This window comes from Cebus imitator, unplaced genomic scaffold (genome assembly GCF_001604975.1).
Source record: "Cebus imitator isolate Cc_AM_T3 unplaced genomic scaffold, Cebus_imitator-1.0 Scaffold66, whole genome shotgun sequence".
Classification (NCBI taxonomy): Eukaryota; Metazoa; Chordata; class Mammalia; order Primates; family Cebidae; genus Cebus; species Cebus imitator.
The window spans coordinates 5,929,055-5,940,260 of record NW_016107381.1 but is presented as its reverse complement, the minus strand read 5'-3'; the positions used below and the strand labels follow the sequence as shown (position 1 = coordinate 5,940,260).

General features: G+C 41.5%; 1 protein-coding gene and 1 non-coding gene across 4 annotated transcripts in view; one reads left to right on the top strand and one right to left on the bottom strand.

Moving 5' to 3' along the window:
• ZNRF1 (zinc and ring finger 1) overlaps nt 1-11,206 on the bottom strand; it is a 124,371-nt gene that overhangs the window by 73,227 nt on the left and 39,938 nt on the right. The window lies entirely within an intron of this gene.
• Nucleotides 9,007-9,111, top strand: LOC119471616. The gene has a single exon (XR_005200677.1). It is a non-coding gene; the product is annotated as a U6 spliceosomal RNA (small nuclear RNA).

The following is an 11,206-nucleotide window of genomic DNA, read 5'->3' as shown; positions in this document are numbered from 1 at the left end:
AATTAGTGGCAGAAAAGTCAACAGGACAAGGAAGTCTAAAAGTCAAGAGCTTGGGCTGGGTATTGTGGTTCACACCTGTAATCCCAGCACTTTAGGAGGCAAGAGGATTGCTTGAGGCCAGGAGTTCGAGACCAGCTGGGGCAATACAGGGAGACCCCAACTCTATTATAAAAAAAAAAAATTGGCCGGGTGCAGTGGCTCATGCCTGTAATCCCAGCACTTTGGGAGGCCGAGGCAGGCAGATCACTTGAAGTTTAAGACCAGGCTGATCGACATGGCTGGTCTACTAAAAATACAAAAATTAGTTGGGCATGGTGGCACATGCCTGTAGTCTCAGCTATTTGGGAGGCTAAGGTGAGAGGATCACTTGAGCCCAGGAGGCAGAGATTGCAGTGAGGTGTGATTACGTCACTGCACTTCAGCCTGGGCAACAGAGCAAGACTCTGGCTCAAAAAATAAACTAAAATAAAATAAATTTTTAAGAAAGTCAAGAGCGCCATATGTCCTACACCTAGGAAAGGTGACATCTAAACCACTGTAAGTGATTCCAAAGCTTACATTCTGAAAGTCAAGACCACATTTTAAAAGTACAAAGTGGACGGACACAGTGGCTCATGCCTGTAATCCCAGCCCTTTGGGAGGCCAAAACTGGTGGATCACCTGAGGTCAGGAGTTCAAGACCAACCTGGCCAACAGGGTGAAACCCTGTCTCTACTACAAATACAAAATTAGCCAGGCATGGTGACCCATGCCTGTAATCCCAGCTACTTGGGAGGCTGAGGCAGGAGAATCTCTAGAACCAGGGAGGTGGAGGTTGCAGTGAACAGAGATTGTGCCATTATGCTCCAGTCTAGACAACAAGAACAAAGCTCTGTCAAAAAAAAGAAAAAGAAAAAGCAAGAATGGTCTTGATTTGCAACAGGTTTCTTGGAAAAGCAGTACTCCACCCAACCCAGGGATCTTCCATGTCTCTTACATACTATCTTCTACACCTACCTATGTATTTATACTACATACTGTCTCTTTTATCAGATTGTAAGCTCCATGAGGGCAAGAACCATGTCTTATCGATTTCTGTGTATCTATGAGAACTGAAAATGATTCCTTGCATGTATTATAGTTCAATGTTCAGTAAGTATTAGCTGGGTTTAAGTGAATCCAGCACAAAAAGGCCTGGTGAAGTAGAAGGAAATAAGAACTGTACAGTTTTGGAAGGCAGCCTGTTCAAAAACATGTCTAAAATGTAAAAGAAGAACAGCCAAATTTTGCAAGAAAGAGATAAAGTGTTCCTCAAAGTAAAACTGAGGAAGGGAAGCACCAGTTTCTTCTCACAAGCTTCTGAAAAGATAAAAGCATGTCTGGTTTCAGTCATAATGTGCTACGGGCTTAGGCAAGAAAAAAATCTGATAAAAGCAATCAACTATGAAGCTGGCCATAGCTCACGGCCAAGGGAACCAGACTTGGCCAGGCTGCTTAGAAACTCACTGGTATAAATATGGCTTTAAAACATGGGAGGCTCAAAAAGAGGAGATATGATAAATGCATCAGTCTCAACTTGTTCTTTATTGTACACAGTCTCCCTCTCCTATTCAAGTATTTTTGGAGTGCCAACTACCAGTGAGACAAGGAGGCAGGGTGACACCAAGTGTAACACCAAGGGAAGCACTCAAGGGTCATCTTTACTGTGCTGGAGCTGGCCTTGACCTACATTCCCACTGGCTATTAAACCCAACATGCCAAACCTGGAAGAACGCCAATGCATCAAGCATTGATGTATGTCAGGCCTTCGCTTCTTACAACCTCTCAAACAGCAGTAAGCTGATTTCAGGCCCTCTGTGAGAGGTCACGAGGACCCCGAATGAAAAAATATTAGGATTCAAAAACAGATAACCATTCTGCAGAAATCAACAGGCTGATCCAAAAATATACATGGAAACACAAAGAACCAAAAGAGCCAAAACCCAACACTATTTTGAAAAAGAGGAACAAAGATGGAGACTGTACCCTACCCAATTTCAAAACTTACCATAGAGTTACAAGTAACCACAATAGCAACAGACATATAAATCAATGGAACAGAATTGAAAGTCCAGAAATAAACCACTACATTGATGATCAGTTGATTTTGCCAAGGGAATTGAGTGGAGAAAGGATGGTCCTTTCAACAAATGATGCTAATACAACTAGATATACTTGTGTTTACAAAAAAAAAGAAAGAAAGAAACAGATACCTCTTCCCTCATACCGTATCCAAAAATTAACTCAAAATGGATCACAGACATATATAAGAGCTAAAACTAAAAAACTTCTAGATGAAAACAGGGAAACTTTCTGTGACCTTAGACTAGACAATTTTTTTTCCTATAGCACCGAAAGCATGATCAGTAAAAGCAAAAAATTGATAAATTAGACAATCAAAATTAAAAATGTTTGTTCTTCCAAAGATACCATATAAGCAAATAAAAGCACAGACCACACACTTGGAGAAAACAGTTGCAAATCATATCTGATAAAAGACATTCATAATATGTAAACACTTACAACTCAGCAAGATGACAAATAACTCGATTTTTAAGTGAGGATATACAGAAAATCATTAGACCTTTCAATTTTGCTGTGAACCTAAAACTGCTCTACTAAAAGAATTAAGTCTTTTTTTTTTCTCAGATGGAGTTTCACTCTTGTTGCCTAGGCTGGAGTGCAGTGGTGTGGTCTCGCCCTACTGCAACCTCCGCCTCCCAGGTTCAAGTGATCTCCTGCCTCCGATTATAGGCATCCCCCACCACGCCTGGCTAATTTTCTTTTGTATTTTTAGTAGAGATGGGTTTTCACCATGTTAGTCAGGCTGGTATCGAACCCCTCACCTCAGGTGATCCACCCACCTCAGTCTTCCAAAGTGCTAAGATTACAAGCATGAGCCACTGCACCCAGCCCAAGAATTGAGTCTTAAAAACAAGCAAAAAACAACAAGCAAACAAAGATTTGAATCAACATTTCACCAAAGGAGACAAACAAATTGCTAATAAGTACATGAAAGGGGCTCATGACTAGCTAAGGGAATACAAATTAAAATCACAGTGAGGACTGGCGAGATGGCTCACACATGTAATCCCAGAACTTTGAGAGGCCAAGGTGGGCATATCGCTGGGATCAGGATTTGGAGATCAGCTGGCCAACAAGGTGAGAACCCATCTCTAATTTTAAAAATTACAAAAACTAGCCAGGCATGGTGGCACACACATGCAGTTCCAGATATTCTGGAGGCTCAAGTGGGATAATCACTTGAACCTGGAAGGCGGAGGTTTCAGTGAGCAGATTGCACCATTGCATTCCAGCCTGGGCAACACGATGAGACCCCTCTCAAAAATAAATAAATTAATCAATTAAAATCACAGTGCGGTACAACTACATACTTACTAGAATGACTATAATCCATAAGTCAACAATACAAGGTGTTGGCAAGGATGTGGCAAAACTGGAACTCTCAACCACTGACCATGAAAATGTAAAATGTACAGCCACTTTGGAAAAGTCTGTCAGTTTCTCAAACGTTTAAACACAAACTTTTCATATGGAATCATAGCCACATAAAATCATGAACATGAATGTTCACAACAGTATCATTCATAATTGTCTTAAGCTAGAAAGGGTCCAAAAGTCTTTCAGGTGGTGAATGGATAGACTGAGTGTGGTAAATTCATATAATGGAATACTATTTAGCAATATAAACTACTGATGTCAGCACAAGCTACTGAAACACACTCAACATGTACCAACTTAAAAACATGATGAGTGGGCCAGGCGTGATGGCTCACGCCTGCAATCCCTACACTTTGGGAGGCCAAGGCAAGTGGATCACCTGAGGTCAGGAGTTCGAGAGCAGCCTGGCCAACATGATGAAACCCTGTCTCTACTAAAAATACCAGAGAGTTAGCTGGACGAGGTGGCGTGCACCTGTAATCCCAGCTACTCAAGAGGCTAAAGCAGGAGAACTCGGGAGGTGGAGGTTGCAGTGAGCCAAGATCACGCCACTGTACTCCAGCCTGAGCAACAGAGCAAAAACTCCATCTCAAAACAAAACAAAACTATGGTGAGTGAAGGATACCAAATGCAAAAGAATACGTATGATTCTATTTACATGAAATTCCCAGAAAAGGCAAATCTAGAGAAATAGCAGTTGCCTGGTGGGGAGCAGAGACTGACTACAAACAAAGAACTTTCTTAAGGGCCAGATGTGGTGGCTCACATCTGTAACCCCAGCACTTTGGGAGGCAACGGTGAGAAGATCGCTTGAGCCCAGGAATGTGAGGCTGAGAAAGAAAAAAAAAAAGAAAAGAAAGGAAAAGAAAAAAGAAAAGAATGAGGAAAGGAAGGGGGGAAGGGAGGGGAGGGAGGGGAGGGGGAGGGAAGGGAAGGGAAGGGAAGGAAGAACAAACTTTTTGAGAGAAGGAAGTGTTATAAAATTGGATTTTAAGCCATGCGTGGTGGTGCTCATCTGTAGTGCCAGCTACGTGGAGGCTGAGGAAGGAGAATCCCTTGAGCCTAGGTCAAGCCTGCAGTGAGCTATAACGATGCCACTGCACTCTAGCCTGGATGACAGTCTTACTCTGTCTCCAAGAAGAAGAATTTAGTGATGCTTGCATAACTCTATATATTTACTAAATATCACTGAATTGAATACTTGTAATGTATGAATATTATAGTATGTCAACTATACCTCAGTTTCAAAACAGTAACTACAACCAATACCCCACAATATCTGGAGGATCCCTAACTGCAGATTCTTATATATAGTGAAAATCTTTTGGGATACTTTCTGGTAGAACTGTGGTTTTGTGGCAAAGACCTGTGAAAGGGATTTCTCTATTAACAGTGCTTCTTCGATGTGAGCACATGTAAGAATCATCTGGAAAACCTGTTGACAGACCAACAGCTCCCCTCCTGTGTGGATTCAGTAGGTCTGGGGTGAAGCCCATAAATGTGCATTCCTAAAAGCTCCAGGACCACTCATTAAAAACAAAGATTTCGAAGTCCCACCAGAGATCTACTGTATCACAATCTCTAAGAAAGGGGAATCTGGGAATCTATACCTCCTACAGGTATCAGGGAGAATCTTATGATTGATCTTATGGTTTAGTACCCCGTAAACTACAACACTCTCATATACCATCAACTCCAAGAATTTTTATAAGTAGTTTCAAGAGTAAAATCTGTGTGTTCCTGCGTTAAAAATGACAAATTATCTGTATTTTAAGTGGTTCTAAGTCTTTAGGGTTCTGCCTTAGACCTTTCTAAAAAAAAAAGCAATTTGCAGGAAATCAACTTATATTTATTCAAGGTATTCTAAATATGTTTCCACATAAAAGAAAAAAAGTTTTCCTCCTGCTGTAGGCCTTTTAGTACAAAATAAAAAGTTTTCCAAAAAAATAAAAAATAATAAATAAAATACAAAGTTTCTCCATTAAGAATGTTTAGGCTACTTTTCAAGTTTACTCTAATTTTAAATCTGTTCATTTCAAGACCATGTTCTTCTGAATTTCCAACAGGATTGTGTAATTGTTAGATCTATAGGAACTATTAATTCTGCACAACTCTGATAGGCACTGATAACAGGAGAGAGCCATTTTCAATGGTTCGATTCAAGGCTTTATCACATACTGGGATCTAACGCTGTGCTTAACACAGAGGTTAAACACAGAAGATATGGTTCTTACCAGGAATTCACCAATGATTATAAAAACAATAGTACTCAACATCAGTGTATACTGGAGCAGATGGGGAATTTTTACAGAAGTAGGACTGTGTCCTAAAAAAAAAAAAAAAAACAGCACTTAAATTATTTTCAATTTTTCTTATCAGTATGGCTCAAAGGAGTGGGAGGACTCACAGTCTTGCACATTGGAATGCCATGTTGCATGAGACAGAAAGAGCCAGACTGCAGACCTCAGTGGGATCGTGCTTAGAAGAACACACACACAGGACTTCCTGGAGAACATCTCACTGTTTCTTTAGGGATTCTTAATTGGCCGAGAGTGGGGCTCAAGCTTTCCAAGGAAAGAGTTCCGTGGTAAATTATGTTTCTAAAGATAGATGCAACAAAAGTGTCCATCTCACAGCTCTTCTGCAATGTCCTCTCTCCTGCCCTTCCCCTTGCCACAGTGCCAAACCAAATTCTTGTGGAGAATGCCATGTAACTTCCAAGGCTATGTCCCAGGAGAATTATAGCTTCTGCCTTTGCTGCCTGGTATGCTCACTTTTGGAATTTGGCTGCCAAACAACAAAACCCAAGCTAGTCACAACTAGAGAGACAGCCACAGGGAGAGAGAGAAGTCTTGGCCTCCTAGTCATGCGCACCAACTTGCCAGATGTGTGAATGAAGCCTTCTTAGCCATTCTAGTCACTATTTGACTACAACGTCAAGAGACACCCCAGCTGTTAGTCACATAGCAAAGAACCATCCAGCAGAGCCCTGCCTGAATTCCCAAGTCATAGAATCACAATCAAATATAAAACAGATGTTTTAAGCCAGTAAGTTTTGAGGTAGGTTTTGTTCCCTAACAACAGACAACAAAACTAGGCTTCAAGTCTGCTCTGGAACATTCTTCTAGGTAAATGATATGCAGTTCACAGTCAACATATATGGACTCAGTCTCTACACCTCAGGAGTGTAGAGATTTTGAAATCTTCTACCAGAAGGAAGAAAATAAGTGTTCACAAGCAAGATTCAATCCACTTCCTTAACAAAGACTTTTCCACATGTGTCAGCAAAAGGTTTTGTTGCTTCCCAAATTTTGTATTAGGAAAGCAGGTTATATGAGTGCTTTAACTCCTTTCTAAAGGCCATGCTAACTAAAATCAGTGGTTATCAACATGTTTGCAGCTCAGTACTCTCTTTCCCCTAAGCACATTGTATTCATAGATTTGGAGATCCAGAAACCATTTTTTACAATTTTAAAGGAAATGGAAGAAAAGGTGAACTGAAGAGAAGGTCAAGGGTGGAGGGAAATCTACCCACAAGCAAGAGCAGGCCAGGAATTGTGGCCCATGCCTATAATCTCAGCTCTTTGGGTTGCCGAGGGTGGTGGATCCCCTGAAGTCAGGAGTTCAGGACCAGCCTGGTCAACGTTATGAAACCCTGTCTATACTAAAAATAAAAAAATTAACCAGGCATGGTGGTTCATACTTGTAATCCCAGCTACTTGGGAGGCTGAAGTTCAGAATCACTTGAACCCGGAAGGCAGAGGCCAGATCGCACCACTGTCCTCCAGCCTGGGCAACAGAGGTAAACTGTCTCAAAAACAAACTAACAGAAGAGTTAAGACCAAATGATATTAAAACTGAGTATTTCCAGGCTGCCTTGTTTAACAAAGCAAATGGGACACAGGACAGGCATTGCACACCTATCTACTGATGTAGTTCCAAACTTAAGAGTTTGCTGAAACTCTTTTTAGGAATTTTAGGAACAAAAGACCCTAAAGATACATATCTCAACAGTATCATCCATTCTGCTCTTCCCTCTACACACCAAAACTTCCTATCAAACTCAATCAAATCCAAAATGCCACCCATCATGAAAGCTTCAAAAGACAATACTGGAATCAACAGATTCAAATTCTGGCTCTCTCAATTCCCGTCTGTAAGATGGAAATAATTTCTTTCCACCTCTTGGGATTGTGAGAAAAAAAAACATAACAGCATGTGTAAAGTACTAGCCCGGTGCCTGACAAAGAACAGGCACATAAGAACTGTCAAGTTCATGTTCATCTTCTCTCTCCTCTCCCAAATCAATGCAACTGGACCTAAAAAAAGTGCTGCATAGTCCAAGCATCTTATTGAATATCCTCTAAGCAAACAGAATAAATCAATGGAATCACACATGGCTCAGTTCAGAATAGCCAAGGGAATCAAACATATGTATATACACATACACAGAAACATACTGTCCATGTGTAATCTGGACAAATCTTTACCCAATTATCATACAGGTATTAGTATCCCTTTCAAACATTTAAAATTTGAACAGCTGAGAAAGAAAATGCATGAAGTTGTTTCTACATTCAGACAGGTTGTTCAAAGTTCTCTGGATGAAAGAGCAGATAGATAACTTAGCTGCCAAAGAACAGGCCCAGCTTGTACAGAGATGGATCCTTAAAAGGAGAACTGCAGAGATGAGCTCTGAGCTCAAGGCAGCTAAGCAAGACTGAATGATCTCAACTCCTAACTGAGAGCTGGCCAGTGAACACTTTAATGATTGGAATTAACAGATCCTTGAGTCTATCCACCACTTGGGAAAGAGAAGCTTAGTTCTCCTAGGATTAATAAGGAGACTGAAGACTCCCAATCTGATCCTTCTCCCAAGGTAGTAAGCGGAATCTGCCAATCTAACTAGCATTAACCTGATAACAGGCCTAAAAAAATAGCCTACTAATTATTGCCCAACTTTCACCTGTTTCTGTACACTAAAATTTCCCTATTTCTCCCCTTGAACCACAGAACCAGAAAAATGAGACTATATGTACTTTTCAAGTGTCAGCTTCACATGGCTCAAGATCTTAAGAAGTCTGCTATATGAACTGTGAATTCTAGATATTATTATTTAGGGGCTACTCATTCACCCTCCTCTCAGGCACAGTGGTAGAATTTGAGGCTACAGTAACGGACTTAAGAGATCTTCTGCTACGTGTGTACTTCTGAACCCATTTAAAACCAAATTCACCTGGGTAAATAATAAAAGACTTTTTCTTAATTTTAAATTTCTTTAAAAGATAATTAACTGTTTAAAGCAAAAACAAAAACCAAGCCCCCTGCCAAAAGAAACCATTTATTGTGAGGTTAAATGTAAGAATACTGTTGCAAAGTTCTTACACTATATGTGAAGTGGTATAATACTAACTGAAAGCACACTGTGGTAAGTTTATTTTAAGCCAGAGCAACCACTTTTTTTAAAGCCAGAAGTAAAGCTAATAAACCTGTAAATTGAGATAAAATGGATTACAAACTTTTTTTGTGCTCGCTTTGGCAGCACATACACTAAAAAAAATTGGAATGTATAGACTGGCATAGCCCCTGCAGAAGGATGACATGCAAATTCATGAAGCATTCAATATTTAGAAAAATAAATTTAATTAAAAAATAAAGACTTTTTTGCTTTTTAGATAAAGTCTCGCTCTGTCACCCAGGTTGGAGCACAGTGGAGCAATCTTAGCTCACTGCAACCTCCACCTCCCTGGATCAAGCAATTCTCCTGCTTCAGCCTCCCGAGTGGCTGGGATTACAGGCATGCACCACCACGCCCAGCTAATTTTTGTATTTTTAGTAGAGACAGTGTTTTGCCATGTTGGCCAGGATGGTCTCTAACTCCTGACCTCAAGTGATCCACTATCTCAGCCTCCCAAAGTGGTGGGATTACAGGCATGAGCCACCGCACCCAGCCAAAAAATAAAATATTTTCTTAATCCAAATGAAGAAGAGGGGGGGAAGAGGAACAGAAGAAAACAAATAAGCAAGATAATTAATTTAAATTCAATTATATTGATGACTGCATTAAATACAAACATTCCAGTTTAGGGGCAAAGATTCTCAGTCTGGATTAAAAGCAACATCAAGCCTGGCATGTTGGCTTATGCCTGTTATCTTAGCATTTTGGGAGGCTGAGGTAGGAAGATCACTTAAGCCCAGGAGTTGGAGACCAGCCTGGGCAACACAGGGAGAGCTCATCTCTACAAAAAATAAAGATTAGCTCGGTATGGTGGCACATCCCTGTGATTCCAGCTACCCAGGAGATAGAGGTGGGAGAATCACGTGAGCCCAGGAGGTCAAGGCTGCTGCGGTTAAACTGAGATTGTTAAAGGAGGTAGCTAGTCTGACATGAGAGGGCAAAAGAGGTCCCCTCACTCCCCCAGCCAGGAATATCAGGTAACCATCAGGTAATGGTTAGGCAGTTGTTAAGCTGTGTTGCTAAAATAATAATTGGTTGCAGCTGGTGCCAGGGAAAGGCAGTCTCCCAGCAGACAGAAAAATCTGAATCTGGTGATCAGCAACTTCCTAATACTATCTCAGGAGTTGGGTGAGTGAGCTCGAGCATGAGCACTAAGGGGCAAAATGGCAGAGTTTAACTAGAATGAGACCTTCCTCTAGGAACACTCAGCTGGTCAGGGAATGCTTCAAGTGGGCATGTGCACAATTTCAGGAAGCACATTGCACATGCCGCCCCTCCCAAGTGTTGGCAGGCCACTGAGCATGAGGACAGCTAACCCCAAGAGGAGAATCAAGGGAGAAGTAACACAACACCCCGGAAGCATGCCAACATATAAAACCCCAAGTCAAAGGGTCAAACCACGTATCTGATCTCTTACGTTGCCCACTTGGCCCTCTTCCAAGTGTACTTCCTTTCTTTCCTGCTTTAAAGCTCTTTTTATAAACTTTTACCCTTATTCTAAAATTTGCCTGAGTCTCTCCTTCTGCCTTATGCTCCTCAGCTGAATTCTTTCTTTTGAGGAGCCAAGAATTGAGGCTGCTGCAGAGTCCTTCGAATTTGCCACTGGTAACAAGATGACACCACTACAAGGTCATACCACTGCACGATCACTGCATTTGGGTGACAGAGTAAGATGTCTCAAAAAAGAGAAAAATTAAATCATATACTTTCTATAGAAAAACATTTTAAAGCCCAGGCAGTGGCTCAGGCCTGTAATTCTAGCACTTTGGGAGGCTAAGGCAGGAGGATCACTTGAGCCCAGGAGCTGGAGACCAGCCTGGGCAACATGGCAAAACCCTGTCACTACAAAAAAAAAATTAGCTGCATGCACACCTGTGGTCCCAGCTACTTGGGAGGCTGAGGCAGGAGGATCGCTTGAGCCCAGGAGGCAGAGGTTGCAGTGAGCTGAGATCACTCCAGCCTGGGCGACAGAGTGAGACTCCACCTCAAAAAAACCAAATACAAGCAAACAAAAATCCCCAAAACAACACATACACACACACACGGAAAATCAAAAGAAAAACACTTTCAATGGAAAGCCACAGATAGGTTGATAAGTTAAAAAGGTAAGGCCGGGCGCGGTGGCTCACGCCTGTAATCCCAGCACTTTGGGAGGTCGAGGCGGGTGGATCACGAGGTCAAGAGATGGAGACCATCCTGGTCAACATGGTGAAACCCCGTCTCTACTAAAAATACAAAAATTCAGCTGGGCATGGTGGCGCGTGCCTG